Below are 21,150 nucleotides of genomic sequence, written 5' to 3'. Positions count from 1 at the left end.
CCAATAAGATGGGACCCATGTTAAAACACCGAAGCTCCATCTAACCCTATATTGACACCCCATCCACTTTGATAAATTTGATCTTAATTTGTATTTGTTTGTAACATCTTGTTTTTAGTTTTTTTTCTTCTATTACGTTTCATCTTTTCGTTGTCCTACGCTAACGTGGAAGCGTGAAATTGGCTTTATTTTGGAATACTTCGAAATTAATTTCTGAGCCTTATTTGTGTAACAAATTATACGATTTCCAATATGGATCTTGATTACTCTCTCCTTTTCTTGTGTTAATTTATTTTATTAAATGGTTGAGAGTCAAACTACTTGTACTTTTCCTTCCTCATACATCTGTTTAGAGATCATAATGAAAATGATTAGCATCGTTGGGCAACTCCGCAATGTGATCCAATATATATAAATTGTTTTACCATCATTATGCTAATTTGAATACCTATCACAATTATTATTTACTATTATGAAGGGAGGGGTGAGTTTGAAACTACTACCGGGAAGCATGGATGGAAAACCTAAAACTCTATCCATTAGAATATTGAACCACTCTATATTTGATTATATAAGGATTATATTAAGATTACTCACTCTATATTTTAGATGAGGAACTTTCAAAGTCGTAAGGACTTAAGACTCAATGGTTAAAATGAAGTAAATGAGCACTATCAATGAACTACTCAAAGCACTACAAATGAAGCTACAACAAATGTTCTACTTTCACATATATTGATCTAGTCTTTTTCAAGTCCTCTCAAGTCCTCTATCTAAATTTTATAGTGCGCAGTGCTACTAAGAAATTTGACCAAAGTTTTATGAACTTCCAAACGCGTCAAGTAAATTTGGTTGATTCTTTGCCAGGGAATTATATATGGAGAGTTTGAACTTTCGAATGGTGATGAGGGTTGGCCCCAAATGAAGCCCCCTCGATAAATTATTACGTCAATCATAAATGTAAAGTTGACAATTTACTTGACGAGTTTTAACCGTTTATATGTATTAAGCATGTAACTTAGATATGTTTTAATATTTTATATCAATTCTCCCGATCTTTCCCACAGAAAACTTCTCATTTTCCTCGTTAATACATAACGTTGGGAATTCATCGAAGCTTTCCCTTATACTTAATGCAAACAAAATTTTTTTTTGAACGGGAGAAAGCTTTGTGATGCACAAAGTTAATTTGTTTCCAAATAAAAAGGGTTGTTGAGATTGTTTGTTGGAGGTCCTATTTGAAAAAAAAAAAAAAATGGGATAGTTTAGTTGCGGTACCTGATCCCTAACTATTATAGATTCAAACCTTATGCATTTTAGATTTTTGATTGAAGTCCCTCTCTTACTACATAAATGACATGATGCAATAATACCAATAAAGACTCAACCGTTTTTTTTTTTTTTTGGCTTTCATTGAGACTACCAATTTAATTATTCAAAATTGCTTATGGGTTTTGATAAAAAAAAATATTAATAATAATTCCTTATGGGTGCATTCTAGATTATAAAAAAAAATGGGATTTTTTTAATTATTTTTTATTTTTATAAAATGAGTACATTTATATAAAAAAAAAAAACAATGGTACATTTTAGATTAAAAAATAAATAGAATTTACATTAAAAAATGGTACTTACAAAAAAAAATAGAGATACATTTTAAATATAACAAAGTGGTACATTTATTGACACACCCCGACCGAGATCGGAGCGTGCTGGCCGTCACACGAAGGTGACGTAGCCATGTGCATGTGCGGAAGCCAATAAAGTAGTAATATAAAAGTACGAAGAAAATAAAACTAGCATACAAAGTACTAAAACAAGTGCTAGTAAGTGAGATACAATTTCAGAGCAGGTCTACAGCAGTCCAAAGAGAAAGTTGCGATAAAAGTACACCCGAAGGTGACCCTACGCTGGTGAGTATCTGTCAGAAAAGCCGGGAGAATCCTCTGGGAAAAACCACCGAAACTGCTAATCAACTAGAACCTGGAGGGGCGCAAAACAAAAGCGTGAGTGGGCAAAAACAAAGCTCTTTGAAAACCATTTAGCAAAATACATTCTAACCCCTCGCCGTAAAACATGTATACTTCCCAGAAATAAACATATATACGTATGTATAAATGTGCCAAACATGCTCAAGGGTAAATCAATCATGCTCAAGATATGCCATGTCGGAAATCTCATAATACAATGCAAGTGCTCAGGTATAAAGTATGTCAATAACATGCAATCTGGCAGCCGGAGTCACCTAACGTAACCTGTACGGCTGCATATAGAGCTCAAATCTCAAACTCAATAACTGAACCTGCCCACGAGTCGGAACCACCTAAAGTGGTCTGTACGACAGGCCTGGGTGTAATACATATGTACGCTCTAGTGCTACGATCACGTGAAGACTGTGCGAATAATCGCGGGTCACCTACGAGTAGGAACCACCTAATGTGGTCTGTACGACAGGACTGTGCACCTAACTTGGATCCAAGCTGAGCGTGTGGTGCGGGAGGTGAACATCACGTGAAGGACTGTGCCCTACTCTGGGCGGGAGCACTAACACCGGGGGTGCAGGTTATGAGCTCTCTAATCATCTCAAACCACTACTGAAATGTAAACATGCATACCTCTTACCTGGCACTTACCTGTGCATCCACGGCACCCAATACGCATATATAAATGTATGCCACTACTAATGCATGTGATGATGTACAAACAATAATAATATGGTGCATGGCATAAAACACTTAACCCTTTTTAAACAATTTCTGGGAATATAAATGTATATAGGTATATACGGAAAACAAAAGCCCACTCACTGGTATGTGGAAGGGTCGTAGCCCCCCTGCCTCGAGTGCGAACGCTCGTCCTCGGGGTACGTGTCACCTATATGCGAAATAACTATAAAAATGTTAACTTTAAAGCACATAACCTAACTTCTCGTAATAACTTCTCATACATTGCTCAAAATGGACAAATGAATATACCAACGTGCTCTACACAACCTCAGGATCACAACCATAATTTTAAAATAATTTTTTGAACCTCTCACGCGCCCCCACGCGCCAAAATAGGCACGGACCTACGCGCCCCCACGCGCGGCCACGTGCCATGCACACTGACGGTGTCAATTGACGCCGTCAGGAATATTCCGTTAAACTTAACCGGATACCGTTACTGCCGTTAGGAATATTCCGTTAAAATTAACGGAATATTCCTGTTTCTTCTCCGGCCTACCCTCGCCGGACTCCGGTCACCGGAAAACTGGGAAAACTTTAAACTCACTATTCTCCTTCGTTTTTCATCTATTTTTCACGTAATTTATACCAAAATGAAGCCCTAAACATAATCTACTACGTTGGACAAGTTTTTGGGCCTAAAAACAACGGGATCAAACTTTCCAAAAATATGAAAATTCGGCCAAACTTACAGTTCGTGGTTCCGACGTCCAATTCCGTCCAACGATGCACTCCCAAGCTCCTTGGGACCTCACCAACACATCTACAAGCTTCAAAAGTCCAAAAACTAACTGGATTAATCTTGCGTGAACAATGACTAAAACGGAGCTTGTAAAATCGACGTGAAAACGTCGAAGTCCTTACCTGAAAATGGTACCACTGGACTCCTCTCAGCCTCACAAACTTGATGGTGTACTTGGTTCCCTCGATCTGTTAAGGTTTGAGGGGTTTTGGGGTTTGTCCGTACGTTTTCAAAGAAGAAGAAAGGGAATGGAGCTCGGGGAAGAGAGAGACAGACAGGGAAAAGAGACAGAGAGAGACAGGAAGTGTGAATGTGTGTGTGTGTGGCCCAGCACATGCCACAACACACAAAACAACCAATAATGTCAAAGAATGAACTAGGGGTAATTTAGTCATTTCACACGTGCGTTTCGATATTTCCGGGACGGGATGTCACAACCTTTCCACCTTAATAGAATTTCGTCCAGAAATTCAAAACAACCAAGCAACGACCCCTAGTGGTCAAAGAACAACCGAGGATACAAATCCCTCATCCGATCTTCTGTCTCCCAAGTAGCTTCCTCGACTGAATGATTCCTCCACAAAACTTTTACTAAATTCACCGTCTTGTTCCTCAAAACCTTCTCTTTCCAATCTAGTATTGTCACTGGTTCCTCGTCATACGTCAAATCCGGATTAACCACAAGCGGTTGAGGAGGTATCACGTGAGATGGATCAGCAACATAGTGTCGGAGCATGGACACGTGAAAAACGTTATGCACTCTAGCCAACTCCGGAAGCAACTCCAACCTGTAAGCTACCTCACCAACTCGTTCTGTGACCATGTATGGTCCGATGTATCTGGGACTCAACTTCCCCTTCTTTCCAAACCGCACGACACCTCTCCACGGTGAAAGCTTCAGAAATACCCAATCTCCGACCTCATACACTCTGTCCGTAGCATGCCGATCCGCTAAACTCTTCTGCCTGTCCTGAGCTGCTTTCAGGTTAGACTTAATTACCTGAACATTCTGAGTAGTCTCCTCAACAATCTCCGGACCCACTAAAACTCTTTCTCCAACCTCTGACCAACACAACGGTGTGCGACAAGCTCTGCCATACAAGGCCTCAAATGGCGCCATGCCAATGCTCGAATGAAAACTGTTGTTGTAGGCAAATTCCATTAGATCTAACCGCTGGTGCCAAGCATCACCAAACTGCAACACCGAAGCTCGCAAATTAAAATTAAAATTTAAAAGAAAATTGGTACAATTTAAAAAATGATTGCAAATTAAAAATGGGTACAAACTAGAAATAGAAATGTATGATAAAGAGTTTAGCCATAAATATAATATGTCAAATGTAACATTTCTAACACTAGATGAATATATTTAAAAATAAAACTTAATTATCTTGACATGTAAATATTTTGTTTTTGAATAATTAATGGCATTTATTAAACCGAAGGATCTTGATCAAAATTTGAAAACGAATAAGGTTTTAATCAATGGAGTAGAAAAAATAGGGATGAAAACCTAATTTCTCTAAAAAAAAAATTGATAGAATTATCTGTTGATACTTCGGAATTGATTTGTGTCACAATTTTTAGTGCGCACTAGAAAATTTTATAATTTTAACAGAGTAATTAGTTGTACGCATAAGCATTTTATGCATATCACATAAAACTGCCTATCACATAAAAATGTTGTTTAGATATGTCTTTATGTGCCAAAAGACACGTTTACTTCACCAGATGAATACATTAATTTTTTTTGTATAATTATCATATCGGTAACGTGGTATTACCAATCTACTCATGTCATAATAGATTATTTTATTTATTAATATTGTATATAAAGCATAAAATATCAATCATGTCATTTCATCCACTCATATTATAATATGTAAATTAGTAACATCTCATATTGAAGTGATCATTACACTTCAAAACTTCTCATGAAATATGTGAATTCCATGTCCTACACTGTAGTATTCTAGCCATACCCGTAACTTTTTAACCTCGCATTCCTAGTAGAAACAAAGTTTCTAGTTGGTTGCAGCATCTAATATATATATGTACACACACACACACACACACATACATCATTTGTATTAGCATATAACAGAGCTCTCAAACACTACAACCTTTAAAAGATGATTCAGCTAGCTTGTACGTGGAAAACCCCAGCTCTGTTTCTGATTACTAGCCTTCACTCATACGTGTGCAGAAGACATTTTTTGAATTACAACGTATTACATGTGATTTACACGTTTTAAATGTATTTATATGCGTGAATTGCTTCAATAATTTTTTTTATGACAAAGAGAAAGTCAAATATTTGAAGTAAATGAATAATATTAAACCATACTAGAAGAAACCCCTCATAAACCAATCAAAGCAGCTGAATCCACATAATACAATCAGTCTTTCAATTTCCATCTACATTTTATTGAATTTACCTTAGGAATAGAGAAAGTAATATTTAATAAACATTAAATCACATTATTGATAGTCTATTGTGAGGCTAAGTCTACTCGCCTCTCCCTTAATGTAGATAACATCGTTTGTTTAAAAAAAAAAAAACATCATTTGACAACTAATTGAATCATATTATTATGTGCGTGCGAAAAGCCTTTTTTTATAACTGGCACCACGCGCCTCTTAAGTGTTTAACAATAGAGAAAATAATATTTAATAAACAACTAATTAAATCACATTATTGTGCACGTGCAAAAGGCTTTTTTTTTTTTTTTTTTTTATCACCAGCAGTACGTGTCTTTTAAGATGTTTTGAACGTGTTTTAAAATAGAGAAAATAATATATAATAAACTACTTATTGAATCACATTATTGGTAACCCATTGAGAGGCTAAGTCCATCCCCTCCCCTTAGTATAAATAATATCGTTTGTTCGAAAAAATAAAAATAAAAAACAATCATTTGACAACTAATTGAATCACACTATTATGCACATGCGAAAAAAGTTTTTTTTATAATGGGTGCTACACGTCTTTTAAGATGTTTTCAACGTGTTTAAAAATAGAGAAAATAATATTTAATAAACAATTGATTGAATCACATTATTGTTAGCCAATTGTGAGGCTAAGCCCCCTAGTGTAAATAATAACGTTTGTTTAAAAAAAAATAATCATTTGACAACTAATTGAATTACATTATTATGCGCGTGCGAATGACCTTTTTTATAACCGGCACTACACACCTCTTAAGATGTTTTGAATGTATTTAAAAATAGAAAAAATAATATTTAATATACAACTAATTGAACCACATTATTACTAGCTTATTGTGAGATACTATGTGACATCCCACATCGTCCAGGGGAGTGATCCTTAAATGTATATTCCCATCCCTACTTAGCACGAGGCCTTTTGGGAGCTCACTGGCTTCGGGTTCCTTAGGAACTCTGAAGTTAAGCGAGAATGAGGCTGGAGCAATCCCATGATGGGTGACCCATCGGGAAGTTGCTCGTGAGTTCCCAAAAACAAAACCGTGAGGGAATGGTAAGCCCAAAGCGGACAATATCGTGCTATGGTGGTGGAGCGGGCCCGGGAAGTGGTCCCCCCCGGGCCGGGATGTGACAATTGGTATCAGAGCCTAACCCTGGCCGCGTGTGTGCCGACAAGGACGTCTGGCCCCTAAGGGGGGGGTGGATTGTGACATCCCACATCGCCCAGGGGAGTGATCCTTAAATGTATATTCTCATCCCTACTTAGCACGAGGCATTTTGGGAGCTCACTGGCTTCAGGTTCCTTAGGAACTCCGAAGTTAAGCGAGAAGGAGGTTAAAGCAATCCCATGATGGGTGACCCACTGGGAAGTTGCTCGTGAGTTCCCAAAAACAAAACCGTGAGGGAATGGTAAGCCCAAAGCGGACAATATCGTGCTACGGTGATGGAACGGGCCCGGGAAGTGATCCGCCCCGGGCCGGGATGTGACATACTAATTATTAAAAAAACTGTACAAAAAAAATTAATCATTAAAAAACAATGTTTATATGACGAAAATAGCCTGGCATTATTTTGAACTGCTTTTGAAGTTTTTTGTTTTGAGAACATTTTTGTCCAAATTTTTTTAGTGAAACCGTGACCCCAAAAATGGGTCAGCTAGCTTTATATATAGAGATTATGATGACTAATTAGTGTTTCCGATAAGATTTTTAATTAATCACATCGCGCCACATGTCGCAATCTGTTTACAATTTTTTAGGATAGATTTCGATCAGATTTTTAACGAATAACGGCATGTCACGTGGCATTATCTACAACCTAATCCTTTTTTGAATCCTCCATATAATCCACCATCCATCCTTAGAAATCTCACACCAATTTTCTCAAGATCTCTATCATTATTCATAGTTTCTGCTTCCTTCTTATAATGTCTTCTTCTTACAAAAATTGTATCATTAGTCATTTTATTGGAAAAAAAATTGGATTGAAACTAAGAGAAAGATAGGAATGTGGTTGAATGTAGTTGAGAAAATATGAAATTGTAGTGTAAGGTAAAAGATAATGAAAAGGTATTTATAGAAAAATAAAATAAATTTTTTTTTTTTTCATTTTTCAAAATTTTTTTTCAGATTTTTATTAATTTTTTACATTTTTTTTTAAATTTTTTATTCACATAATTAATCTCTTTTGTTGGATTAAAAAAATTGAATTCCAACACTCGAGATTGTGCCACGTGGCACAACGCTAACATTTCAAAATTTTAAACTGTTTTTTCTTTTTATTTATTTATTTATAAAGCCGAATAACATGGAATGTTGATCTCAGATCCAATGGCTGAAATTGAATAAGGTTTTTAAATTTTTTTTTTACGTTGGAAATCCAACAATCCATAAATTGTTGCCATTCAAATCCAACGGACATGGGGAAGCCACGTGGCCTCCCCAACGGTAACATTTCTAAAACATGCCGCGGGCCCCAAGTCTGAAACCTTGTTGGACAACACATGCCCACATGCACTTGAAGTGCACGTGCTTGACGCAAAAAATATATAAAACGTGGCTGACGTCGCTCAAACGTCAGCCTTGCGTCACATGGCCTTCGGGCTCTCGGGCCGGCTACTCATGCCGGGCCTCTCCTCCGGGCATGCTCGGGCTCAATCGCTAGCACACACTGGACCTCATTGCTCGGGCTATCTAGCCTTATTTGAGAGCCATTCCATCGGGCTATTGCCCACGGTGAAACAACTCTAAGATATTGGTCAAATTCTTTAAATTATATTTTTTTTGATAATTATTCTGACTTTTCACTAAAACCCCTAACTGTCACATCATATAATGACTTTGTCGCATCATATAACTAGTGAATTCATGGGGTTTTATTTTTACGTACTGTGGTTTGGCCCTAGGCCTGGCAAACGGGTCGTGTCTATCGTGTTCGTATCGTTTTCGTGTAACACCTGTTATCTTAACGAGTCGTGTCATGTCACACCCGTTATCTTAACGGGTCCTTAACAGGTCGTGTCACTTTACCCAACGGGTAAAGTGACTCGACCCGTTATGACCCGTTAAGAAAAAAATATATTTTTTTTAAATTTGCACATACCACGCATTGCCACATAAATATTACTTCAAAACATTAAAACATTTCTCGTTCAAGTACTATATCTACACTCGAAAATCCAAGCATATACAAACAATTTTGACGGTTTGGATCGTTGAAATTAGTTTTGAAGAATTCGTAAAACGATAGATTGACTAACACTTAGAGTTTATTTATACTTTTATTAAGTATAACATAAGATTTTGTGGTATCCACTTGTGTAAATATTTTAAATTGAAGATCGAATTCATTCATTGTATTCATATAGGGTCAAGGAGTGTAGTTATAAAAAATCATCAAAATCAGAGTTAAAATAACCGTTAAATCGTGATTTTTCGTTTATAACCGTTGAAAAGCTTTGTCCCGTTACTTGATCTTTGAATGTTTTTTTTTGTGATTTTTTGCTGATGTGATCTCCAAGCATATAAAAACAATTTTGACGGTTTGGATCGTTGAAATTAGTTTTGGAGAATTCGTAAAACTATAGATTGACTAACACTTAGAGTTTATTTATATTTTCATTAAGTATAACATAAGATTTTGTGGTATCCACTTGTGTAAATATTTTAAATTGAAGATCGAATTCATTCATTGTATTCATATAGGGTCAAGGAGTGTAGTTATAAAAAATCATCAAAATCGGAGTTAAAATAACCGTTAAATCGTGATTTTTCGTTTATAACCGTTGAAAAGCTTTGTCCCGTTACTTGATCTCTGAATGTTTTTTTTTTGTGATTTTTTGCTGATGTGATCTCCAAGCATATACAAACAATTTTGACGGTTTGGATCGTTGAAATTAGTTTTGGAGAATTCGTAAAACGATAGATTGACTAACACTTAGAGTTTATTTATACTTTCATTAAGTATAACATAAGATTTTGTGGTATCCACTTGTGTAAATATTTTAAATTGAAGATCGAATTCATTCATTGTATTCATATAGGGTCAAGAAGTGTAGTTATAAAAAATCATCAAAATCGGAGTTAAAATAACCGTTAAATCGTGATTTTTCGTTTATAACCGTTGAAAAGCTTTGTCCCGTTACTTGATCTCTGAATGTTTATTTTTTATGATTTTTTGTTGATGTGATCTCAAAGCATATACAAACAAGTTTGACGGTTGGGATCGTTGAAATTAGTTTTGGAGAATTCGTATGCCATCAATCAAGTTCCGTGTGTGTGTGTGTGTATATATATATTTATTAAGTAGATTTAAATCTATTTATTTTGTATGTATAAATTATAATTGACTGGTTCACGGAATAGTACATACATCATGTGACACGTGTGTCATTATAAAAATAGTGAGATATGTCATGACAGTCATGTGTGTGATAAAAAGTTAATAACTTAAAAAAAAAAAAAAAAATTTCTCACCACTTCTATTAATTTTCATTTTTCCCTCTCTTTTTTGTTTCCTTTTCAACTTTTTCTTATCATTTTCACTTTTCCCTCCAACATCTTTCCCTAATTCCCTCACTTTTTTGTTTTATTTTCAACTTTTCTTAACATTTTCATTTTCCCTCCATTTTTTTTTTCAAAAAGGACGGCAAGTTGGCAACGGCAAGAAATTGATTATTGAAATTTGAATGGAAAGAAATCACATCAAATTTCAATGGATGCAAAATCATGCAATGCATCATGCATATTAAATTATTAATTAATAATTATTATAGTTTTTATAAAATTTAATATATATATATATATATAATTATTATAGATAGACTTAATATTTTGGGGGTATAATTATTATAAATTTTATAGTTAATTTAATATATATATATATATATATATATATTTATTATAATTTTTAGGGGTATAAAATTGTAAAATTAATGTATATAATTATTACAGTATTTTTTTAGGGTTATAAAATTATAAAAATAATATTCTGCTTATTGTGTATCGTGTTACCCATGTGTATACCCGAACCAACCCGTTATCTTAACAGGTGCTTATCGGGTTACCCGATAACGACCCGATTCGTTATTGTGTCGACCCAAACACCTGTTAATTTCGTGTCGGATTATCGGGTCGTGTCAGAAATTGCCAGGCCTATTTGGCCCCCTCGGTTTGCACTTGTTCTTTTGTAATTTGTCCAGGAAAAAAGAGAAGCATTGAACTCTAATCAAAATCAGCCATTTCCATTGCTGGTGATGACTTGCGAGACCATTATTCGACAAATAATGAAAAGAACAAAATTATCAGTTAGTTGCAAATAATGAAACTTAGGAGTGACATTGTATTAATTAACTTAAAACACTGCACCAACTGGCTTTTAATATATCCCTTTTTTTTTAAACAAAACCAAAAAGCTATATATGTTTTCTTTCTTCACATAAATTGATCCATTAAATATGGTAAGTAGGGCCAAGTGTGGCATACGTCTAACTAGGTCATTTAGTAAATACTAGCAAGAGTGTCTGCGCGATGTTGCGGGTTTTCAAACCATACAAAACATGTATAAAGTTTTAAATTTATATATGATATACCATACTACTTACATACATGTGGAAAATGTAGTTACAACACTATCTACAACAAGGAACAATGAGTAGCATTGGACTTCCTTAATCTAATGGGCTTGCTTTCATTTTGCTTAGCATCGTTGACTGAAATCAGGAGATAAATAGAAAAAGAATTTCAGAAAATGTTTATGAATTATATATAATTACTAGTAGGAAAAACTATTTGCACGACAAAGCATATTCCTTCGCGCAATGAGACCTTGCGCAACGATGAACAAATCTTCGTCGTGCAACGTTGTGCGGCGAAGAGCTTCGTCATGCAAATCTAATAAGAAAAACGCAGAGTTTTTTTTTTTTTTTTTGTGGGAAAATAAATGCATGACGAAGCTTTTCCCGCTGAAGCTTTGCACGACAAAGTCTTGATAGTGCAAAGGTTGTTCAGTTTCTTGGGTAGCACATTCAACACTTGGGAAACCAAGGAACACTAAAGCGAGGCTTCATCATGCAAGTTACAGTCAGTTTTTAGTCAGAGCATTTAGTGCATGTGAATCAACAGGAATCTGCACTGTATTTTGTGAGGGTCTTTGTGCGACAAAACCTTCATCGCACAAAGGACCTAGCCTTCCTATAAATATGCACTTCTGCTTTCCTTACTCTCCACAATTTTGTCCTCCTTATTCTTCACAAGTTTGTTTATGCTGAGATGGAGGATAAAAACAATGATCAGAGCATGACCGACGCCGACCCGAATGATTTGAGGCAGCATTTTCAGTTCGCGCATGCGATTGCTATAGCCATGGTGAACAATTGTCCTACTGCTGAATGATGTTCTTGGAAAGATGTGCCCAAGAATGCGAAGAAGGCAATGATGGATGAATTATTAGTAAGTATATTATTAATGGATCAATAATTAATTTTGTGAAACTTTTTGTTGTATGTTAGAATTAATTATTTGCATATATGTGTAACAATGTAAGTATACTCTTGATGATGATACGAACAAACAATTGATGAAGTTGATTGAGGATGCATTGGAGGGAGGTTAAAATAGGTGGCATTATGAAGTCCAGCGGAATGGAGGACCATCGAAATAGTAGTTTTAAATTTATATTTTGTATGACAATATTTAAATTTAAGGTTTTTTTTTATAAGTTATGTATTTGGACTTAATTATGTTTTAATTCATGTTTGATTATTTAAATAAATGAATGGAATATAATATCAATTTATTTAAGGTATTAGTTGAATGGAATATAATACCAATTTATTTAAGTTATTAATTGAATGGAAAATAATATCAATTTATTTAAGGTATTAATTATTTAGTGTATTAATTGAATGGAATATAATGTCAATTTATTTAAGGTAGTAATTATTTTTAAAATATATATTGTAACATCCCACATCGCCCAGGGGAGTGAATCCTCACTTTATATGTATATTCTCATCTCTACCTATCATGGGGCATTTTGGGAGCTCACTAGCTTCGGGTTCCTTAGGAACTTCGAAGTTAAGCGAGTTCGCATGAGAGCAATCCCAGGATGGGTGACCCACTGGGAAGTTCTCGTGTGAGTTCCCAGAAACAAAACCGTGAGGGTGTGGTCATAGCCCAAAGCGGATAATATCGTGCTACGGTGGAGTTGAGCTCAGGATGTGATGGAGGCCCGGGACGAGATGTGACAGTTTGGTATTAGAGCCAATCCCTGGCCGAAAGTATGTCGACGAGGACATCGGGCCCCTAAGAAGGGTGGATTGTAACATCTCACATTGCCCATGGGAGTGGATCCTCTATGCTTTATATGTATATTCCCCTCTCTACCTAGCACGAGACTTTTTGGGAGCTCACTGGCTTCGGGTTCCTTAGGAACTTCGAAGTTAAGCGAGTTCGCGCAAGAGCAATCCCAGGATGGGTAACCCACTGAGAAGTTCTCATATGAGTTCCTAGAAACAAAACCGTGAGGGTGTGGTCAGGGTCCAAAGCAGACAATATCGTGCTACGGTGAAGTTGAGCCCGGATGTGGTGGGGGCCTAGGTCGGGATGTGACATATATTATAACTGAAAATCTGTTTATATTATGGAATATAATATCAATTTATTTAAGGTATTAATTATTTAATGTATTAATTGAATGGAATATAATATCAATTTATTTAAGGTAGTAATTATTTTTGAAATACATATTTTAACTGAAAATTTGTTTGTAATTATTTTTGAAATACATATTGTGCGGCAAAGTCGTTGCTGTGCAAACCCTTGCGCGACAAAGGTTTCGTCGCGCAAGTGGCGTTCAATTTTAGGTCAATATATTTGGTGCATCTGAATCAGAGAAATAAATACCGTATTTACTGCAGGTGTTTGCGCGACAAAGTCTTCGTCGCGCAAAGTCCCTAACCTTCCTATAAATATGTGCTTCTTCTCTCCTTGTTCTTCACACTTCATTTTTGAAACGCTTTCCAATTCTGACGATTATAATCAGTTTGTTCTTTGAGTGTTGGTACGATGGCCTACAATGGTGCGCGTTCTTCAAATACAACGAATGGTGCAAGTTCTGGAAAAAGGTTTGCCTTGAAATTTTTTCATTTGTATAGCGTTTTTATTTAGCTTTAGTATTATGAAAATATTTTTTGTTGACAGACAACAAGAAAAGAGTTGCGGTACAGGTCCGACATAATTATGGTGGGAGTTGTTACCAAATCATTGCTGATGAAATAATAAGGACTGTGAAGTCAAATAAGCGCCCCAACTTTTCGTCTGACGTAGGAGCAATGGTGCGTACCAAATGTGCTGCAGATTGGGAGTCTTGGAGAGCCATCCTCGAGAAGCTGAAGATGCACATAATTGATGAGTTAGCTGTATGTGTTAATTTCATTAGTCAAATAATAATTATGTTTGTTAAATATAATATAATAATGAGATTTTAATTTATTAATTTTTTGCATGACAGGCCAATTGGGACATTGACAAAAGTGACCCAAATCTGATAAAGGTTATCGACAACGTGTTCAAGTCGAGATTGCGGGAGTGGAAGTTTGTTAATGAACGCGCTGCAGCACAACAGCAAGAATCATAAAACCGACGGCAAATGAGTAGAATAGTATCTAACTCCACAAACAAACAAAACCCATATCAAATAATTCAAAAAAATTAATAATAACTCCAGAATTACGTTCCAAGACATGGAGACTCCGAGTAGGCTTCCAATAATGATTTGATCAATAAGAAAATCGTTGTAGGTCATGGGATATCACTTTGGGATTTTCATGGTTTACCTTTTCTTTTAAAATGGGTTAATACTTGATCATCCTGTCCTCCAACCTTCTGGTTCTCAATCTTCTGCAAGAGGATTGAAATCAGAACCATTAAGTTTCAGGAAAAAAAAAAAAAAAAAACAAAATCAAGAAAAAAAATGGTGTCTCCTGCTTCGAACAATGAAAATGCAATATTTGATACCAATTATCCTTGGACGTAAAAGAAGGCAAGTGTGGTCTGCTTACTCAAGCTCAATCGAAGTTGAACAGGTCAGAGATGGAAACAGAAGCCAAGGAGGAGAAATAACGGTCAAAGCCGAATTTGTGGATGAGGCAAGTTCGAGAGCCACAAACAAAAACCTAAAAAAACAAAAACCCAGGGTGAGCCGAGTTCCAGAGCAATAGATTCAGATTTTTTTTGTTTTGAATATATATACAACTAATTTACAATTCAAGCATATTAGTGGAAAACAATTAAACCGTAAAATTAACAATAATTAAATCTTAGGAAGACCAAATTTCTTATAATTCAAAAAACCCATATGAAAACTGTAAACAGTCAGCGTTAAATCTGTAGCTTGAGTAGATGATGATGAGGTCGCGAGGTATATGCCAATGGTGAAGGCTAACGTAAATTTAACAAAATAGATAAGAATTGAGAAACATGAAAATGTTGTGAAATTAACATCAAAATTTAACAAAAAATCGAGATTGCACCTCATCGTTATTACTATCCGGTGGCGGTTCGATCTCCACCTCACTCACTCTACAAACAACCTCCCGCTTCCTGAAAAATCTAAATTAATCACAATAGTCAAATTCCAAACAGAAGAATAACAATAATAATTTGATAATTGTTTGGTGAGATTATACAGAGAAAATCTTACCTCGAAACCCAGTGGAGCTTCAAGCTGTTTCAAGGACGATGTCTTTTTTGCCAAGAATAGGTTCCCGAAGCAAAATAGGGCTGAAAACGAAGATCATAGCAAGAACTGCACTGCGATATGGGGACGAAATTATGGAAGCAAATGAAAGAGCCCTGCTTTTCCAACCTTCTTCCCTGCTTTCCTTGCTTTTTCAATCCTTGGATCCCTAGAAAATCACCAGATTATAAATTTCTTTTGTAAATAATTTTTTAAAATCTAAGGCAAGATAAATTGCTTACCTTCCGTAAAGAGGGTTATGGAAAATGTGCGGATCACTAAATCATGAAATTATCCAAAAACCCTATATCGTAGAAAATTGAAAATTTTAGGTAATCAAAAGCTCAAGAATTTTATAGAGAAGAACTAACTTTCAAATAATTAAATATATAATTACGGGAGAAACAACGCCTGTGTATGGAGGTGCTTCAATGAAGAGGAGAGAGAGAGAGAGAGAGAGAGAGAGAGAGAGAGAGAGAGAGAGAGAGAGAGAGAGTGGAAGAGAGAGAAGCTCCGAAATTGGGAGGAAGAAGTCGCGAGTAGGTTTTTTATTTTTAGTTGCTTCGGCGAAGGAAGAGGTGGAAGAAAAGAAGAAGAAAGAGAGAAATGAAAGACACTTCAGTATCTTCCCTAGAAAACCTGATAGCCACGCACGTGCAACACACATGACCAAGGGTAAAATGGCCATTCCACTATAAAATCCCACCAAAATCAGAAAACATTGAAGAAAATGAAGGGCAAATCCGTCTGCACACTATAAATCAATGTAACCCAAAAACTGGGTTTTAATATATATATATATATAATTTGTATAAGCCTCGAACACCCCCTCAATTTGATCAAGGAGTTCACTCTCTATGTGAGTAATTGATCAATTAGATATATGTAAGTAAAACTATGTCGCTTGTGGGTTCTCTAAAGAAATCATTCCAAATTGGCTAAAGTTGAAGCCTCTGTAGTTGACATGAATCGTACTTAGACTCTAGAATAGTATGAGAAAGCTGACTCACGAGTAAAGTAAAAAACTGAGATGTTGATCTTGGAAAAAAAAATTGTCCATTTCTCGGCATGAGGTTTGAGCCTTGTTATGAAAATATCTTGGTTGCCATTTGAACTGCCCATGATCACTTGTACATTAAATATAAACTGACTCCTCTGTAGAGGTTATGGAATCCAAAGTTTTATTAGGCTGAACATCTCCTTCTATGTGCATGTACACCATTATTAGAATAGTGTTAAAGAAGTTTTATGATGCTTTCAAGGTACTACGGAATTTAGGTTTATTCCATCCCTATGCAATTCAGGATCCAACCCCCTTGAAAATTTTGAAGTAATGTTTACCCTGTTAGTTATGCTAACGCATCAAACCCGCACAAGTCACATTCTCAAAGATGAATTATGTCTTTACTGCCAGGAACACCACAATATATTGGAGGTCCACGAAATAGACCTTAGTTGTGATGTCTTAGACTTTCCTAAGCTCATCGCCTTACACAAAGCCACACGTGCGCAATAGAGCTTTCGTTGAGCATGTTTGAAACACTTGAATGTTTTCATCCATCGTTGAGTCCCGACAATAACTAATGAAGACAATTTCGCTTGTATTGACTAGACGATCTAAGAGACCATGCCAAGCTTATTGCGTCTACATCAGCAAAGTATTAGAAAATTGAAGTCAAGCAGATCTGATTCCAAGGAAGCCTCGCTGATCTCTTCATGGAGTCGCCACCAAAGTTTACTTTCCTAAAACTTATTTGAGGAGTTGTATTACCTACACTGTTTCAATTGCAAAGGTTCTCATGGGGAGTTCTAGGGGAGTATTCTATAATATACTCACTTGGCCTTAGTGTACTATTTTTTCCTTAAATCAAGAGAATTTTTTTCTAACTGGATTTTTGCTAACTTGGCAAAGTTTTAATGAGGTACCCACATTGGATTGGCCATACCCTTGACATGTGCATTTACCACTGCTTATTAATCTCAAGCATCGACATTGCATTAACTCACATTTTCTCCTTAGATTACAAGTGTAGCAACATAAAATGTCCCGACCAATGGGAACACACCACGTGTATAACTTATCACATATAATTACTCTATACTTGACAAAATAGTAGACTGTTAGTCAAACCCTAACGGGCTAATGGGACACATTCTTTATGAAAGCCCTAGGAACACTCTACTAAGAGGTTCAACGAACCTGGACGTTAAGGTTAACTCCTGAGTTCTGTATAAATAGCTAAGATCAACCACTTTATTCAGGTAATTAAGAACCCTCACCATATTGTTATTATTTCCTACAGTCTTTCTGAATTAGGCATCAGAGTCCTTCTAGCTAAAACCACACCGTTGTTAGTCTAACTCTGTTTGTTCCTTCTTCAGGTGAGATTATACTTTTATATGCATCCATACTTGGAACCTCACGTATGTAGTTCATGTGTTTGATGAAAAGATTTCATCTATTGCTTCCACAATTACCTTAAGATCTTATGCGACTACTTATTTAGTTATACACACTCAAGGAGAATGTTGCAGTTAGTATTAAGGGTGGTTCGGGACGGGATCCCGAACCAAAACTCATAACCCAAATCCCGAACCAATCTATTTCAGGATGAGATTCCAAAAACCAAAACTGAACCAAAAGTTTGGGATTCCCGAAAAAATTTTAGGATTTCGGTACGGTTCGGGATTGGCCATTTTCCCTGCAAAGATTTCCCACGGCACCGACAAAGGTGGATAATAAGGAAGGGGGAAAGATTAAGAGACAAAGAATCAACAAGCGAGCCGCGGTGGCTGCACAGCATGGTGGCTGTGCGACGTAGTGGTGGACATGTGGTGGTTGCACCACGAAGTCATTTGGTGGTGGTGCGTGGTGGCTGCATTGGTTGGGCAATTGAGAAATCAGAGAGAACTCAGATGAGGGAGAGAAAGAAGGAGAAAGAATATCAGGGTTATGTATGAAAGCCATGTTGGTTTTGTATTGTGAAGGCGAAGTTGTCATTGCTTTATATTTGAAAGTCAATATGCCTAGAGTCTAGGTGCTAGCAAAGAGGTGGAAGTCATTATAGCTTCAGACATAATGATGATAGCAGATGTAGGAAGCTTTATGGAAGTGAGATGATAGATGGAAGAGTTTGAAGTCTATGAGGAAGTGAGGTGACAACAAACGGTTGAGATTGAACCTCAATTAAATCCAATGGCCATTATTAATTCAAATATATATAAAATTATACTAAAATATTGATCTGTTCAGTTCAGGAATATCGAACAAGGCTATATGAGATCCCAATCCCGTACCAAACCTTTCGGGATCGGGTATCGAACTGTTTCGAATTTTCAGTTTGGGAAGTTTTTGGTTCGGTTTCGAGATTATTTCGGTACGGTTTGGGATTTTCGGGATTTTTTTCCAACCCTAGTTAGTATTATTCTAAAAATGTGATTGTATAAATTAGAAGTAGGAATCCTATAGTATCTAGAATATCATTTCTTTGTATGATTTGTATTACTTTGAAAACAAGTAAAGACCATCATAATTAGTATAAATTCAAGCACAAAGCCAAAGAAAAATCAATCAAGCTAGACGGATGAGCACATTCTTCCATCTCTTTGTCGTCCCTCTCTCCTCTCGCTTAAATATTATTTACTACAACTCTAACTAGCAATATCATTAGTTAAAAAAAAATGATAATAATAACAAACTAGTTATTTTATTTTTATAGTATCATATACTTCGAACGATAACTCAGGCTACAGGTGCAACATCAGCGTGGCTGACGTCATCACCCCACGGAGTTCTGGCTGGCTGCGTTGCTGCGTAGGTTGTGTGGGCAACAATACTTGCCTTTGGATTTTGGCCCAATTGGCTATTACAACAAAGGCCTAGGAGAAATGCTCTAGGCCCAATATTTCAAAAACAGAGCAAGTTAGCATGGCCCATCACTCACATCTTGTGGTGCAAGCAACATTCTTGGCTGGATAAATCTTTTGTGTTGTGGTAGTGAGTTAGTGGTTGATCACCAAAATATTAGCTGGTCGACAGACCACTAATATCTCACAATTATCCCACAAAATTTGTCCCCCATTGAAAAATTTCTACTAGCTAGTTAGAGAGTGAAAAGGTGTTGGTGTACCATACCAAAACCTTGTGGAATAAAGAGAGAAAATCTATCTTAGCTGATGGTGTTGCAGGCTTTGGGTTTGGTCTTTCATGTTTTTAAATTGCCTCCTCAGTCCTCAGTGATGACTTGTTTAGTCGAGCTCGATCTCGTTCTTTAATTTGTTATTCGATCGGTTTCTACTGGATTTATGTTTCGGCCCTCATGCCATTGGAAAATGACATGCAGCCATGGAGTCACCAGTTTAGGATTGTAATTTGTATGCATAGCTTTCAGACATAACTGGCATAATACTGCATATGGCACTCTCACAAGTCACAATCTTGAGTCCTTAATATGTGTAGAGAGATGCGACCTCATGATATATAGTTGACTTACACATTCGAATATATAGGTTTTGGTTGGATACTTGTGCCACTACAATGGGGATTGGTTGTGGAGTCCATACCACATCAAATTTTAACGATCTAAACCCGTCTATTTTTAAGTTGCACCTCATAGATCATCCTTACAAAGTATTAGCCAAATTGGAAATGTTTAAGACATCTAATTGAATTCAAAGAAATTAATGAATACTTTGTTATATAAGAAACAATGAAATTTTATCTTGAGAATTAAATAGGCATATGATTTCAAATTGAATTGAATTTTTGCAAGGATGATCTATAAATCAAGACTTCAACGATCTGAACCATCTATTTTGTTAGTCTCGATTCATAGATCATCCTTGTAAAAATTCAATTCAATCCGAAATCATTTGACTATTTAATTCTCAAGATAAAATTTCATTGTTTCTTGTATAACAAATTATTTGTTAATTTTTTTAAATTCAATTAGATGTCTTAAATATTTCCGATTTAGCTAATATTTTGCAAGGATAATCTATGACGTGCAACTTGAAAAAATAGACGGTTTGGATCGTTAAAGTTCGATATGGTGTGGACCCCATAACTAATCCCTATTTTTATAAAAAAAAAAATGGGGATTCCTTCCTTAAAGAATTCCTATATATATATATATATATATATATATATGTATTGTTGCAGTCCTATCGGATTAGAAATGTGATTGTGTAAATTCTAGTGTATCTAGGAGTATCTTTGTATATTCCCTTTAGTAGTTTACTTCCTATTAGAGATGAAATCTTATTAGGGTAAGGATTCTACCTATCCTACTACTATAAATAAAGGGGTGATACAACACGCACCTCAAAATTACATATCTCTCTTCTTTGCCGCCGGCCCCTCTCCCTCTTTGTCCTTTATACAATTCAATCAAATAGGCCTACAATATATATATATATATATATATATATGTGTGTGTGTGTGTGTGTGTGTGTGTGTGTGTGTGTAAAACCTACCCAACCAATAACCATATTCAAACT

The 21,150-nt window shown here is 35.9% G+C and overlaps 1 long non-coding RNA gene across 1 annotated transcript; it reads right to left on the bottom strand.

The window, feature by feature from the left end:
* Nucleotides 1-14,071: 14,071 nt before the first annotated feature.
* On the bottom strand, nucleotides 14,072-16,043 carry LOC148696270 (uncharacterized). The gene is made up of 6 exons (XR_015963256.1): nucleotides 15,894-16,043; nucleotides 15,616-15,820; nucleotides 15,446-15,524; nucleotides 14,975-15,088; nucleotides 14,750-14,813; nucleotides 14,072-14,302 (listed from the first exon to the last, which is right to left on the bottom strand). It is a non-coding gene; the product is annotated as an uncharacterized LOC148696270 (long non-coding RNA).
* Between the last annotated feature and the right edge of the window lie 5,107 nt (nucleotides 16,044-21,150).

The sequence above is a fragment of the Pyrus communis genome, chromosome 6 (assembly GCF_041283825.1).
Source record: "Pyrus communis isolate YQ-2024b chromosome 6, ASM4128382v1, whole genome shotgun sequence".
Lineage (NCBI taxonomy): Eukaryota > Viridiplantae > Streptophyta > Magnoliopsida > Rosales > Rosaceae > Pyrus > Pyrus communis.
The sequence above is the reverse complement of the archived record's forward strand: the minus strand, read 5'-3'. Positions and strand labels throughout refer to the sequence as shown.